The sequence below is a fragment of the Gopherus evgoodei genome, chromosome 7 (assembly GCF_007399415.2).
Source record: "Gopherus evgoodei ecotype Sinaloan lineage chromosome 7, rGopEvg1_v1.p, whole genome shotgun sequence".
Lineage (NCBI taxonomy): Eukaryota > Metazoa > Chordata > Testudines > Testudinidae > Gopherus > Gopherus evgoodei.
In genome coordinates, this window is record NC_044328.1 from 81,593,207 (window position 1) to 81,594,457 (window position 1,251).

The window sequence follows — 1,251 nt, forward strand, 5'->3', positions numbered from 1 at the left end:
GGCTGCTTCCTTGTCACCTGCTGCGCCACCCCCTGCCCCAGGCCAGGCAGGCTGGGAACTTCCCACACAGGGAAGAGATGGAAACCGAATCCGATGCCCCTGCCCCAGTGCCAAGGAGTGATCCCCGGCTTCCAGCAGCAACCCACACTGGCCCCTCCCTTGTCACCCAGCTGGGCCTTTGCAGTTTCGTTTCTCTAGTGAATGGAAAATGAAACTTAGCAGATCAAAACCGGGGAAACCTTTAGCTCTGCTGCTGCCAGTTAAGGTTGCCTTAAGGGGCAGCTCCAAAGTGCTCACCTCGGTGCTCCTCTGCCCTGGCTCCCACACTGGGGTGCGATGTAGGTGCCCCCTCTCCCCCAAATCCTGCTGTTCTTCCTTCAGCCAGGCTTGAAGATGCCCCTCAGAAAGGGGGCGGGTAGTCACTGTCTGGGTCAAGGGGGAACCTCACTACCATTTAACAAGCCCTTTCATAAAGGAAGGGGCCGGCCTGGCAGGCTTGCTGCTGGGGACGAAGCGCAGCAGTGGGGAGGCTGCCGTGAGGCTGCAGACAGACGGCTCCAGGACCCCCTGGCACTCAGGGGTGTCAAGACAGCAGGCAGCGGAGTGACATTAACAAGACTCTGGGCTGTGGGTTCATGTCCCTGCCCACGGCTCTTCATTTGGTTCTCCCTGATTCCTAGATTCCAGGGCCAGAATGGACTCTGCCCTCCTGTGCAGCATAGGCCAGTGACCTGCCTCAAAATAACCCTGGGTGCAGCTCTGACAGCAAAGCATCGGGTCTTGCTTTAAAAATGGCCAGGGATGGAGAAGCTACCACCCCTCTTGGTACGTTGTTCCAATGGTTAATTGCCCTCCCTGTTAATTACCGTCCCTGGGGCAGTTACCAGAGGGTCCCTGTGTCACAGCCTGGGAGCATGAAACTGACACGGATGAGGTCAGTGTCACTCTTGGGTGGGGTGGGGGAGATAGACACTCAGGTTAGGGGCTGGCATGAAGGACAGCGCCCACAAGCAGGGCCTAGGGACAGCCCCCTCCTAGGAATCCCTGCAGCTGGGGATGGGGGAAGTGCATTGGGCTGCACCTGGAACTGGGGATGAGGACCAGCCCCCGGGCATCTCTCCTGGCCATGCCCAGCAGGCGTCTGGTGGACAGTTCTAGTCCTGGAGCCCAGGCCACCTTAACAAGCTCAGTCTGACGTCATCCACAGGGAGGAGATCAGCAGGGCTGGGCTTTGCCGGGGTTGCTTAAAAG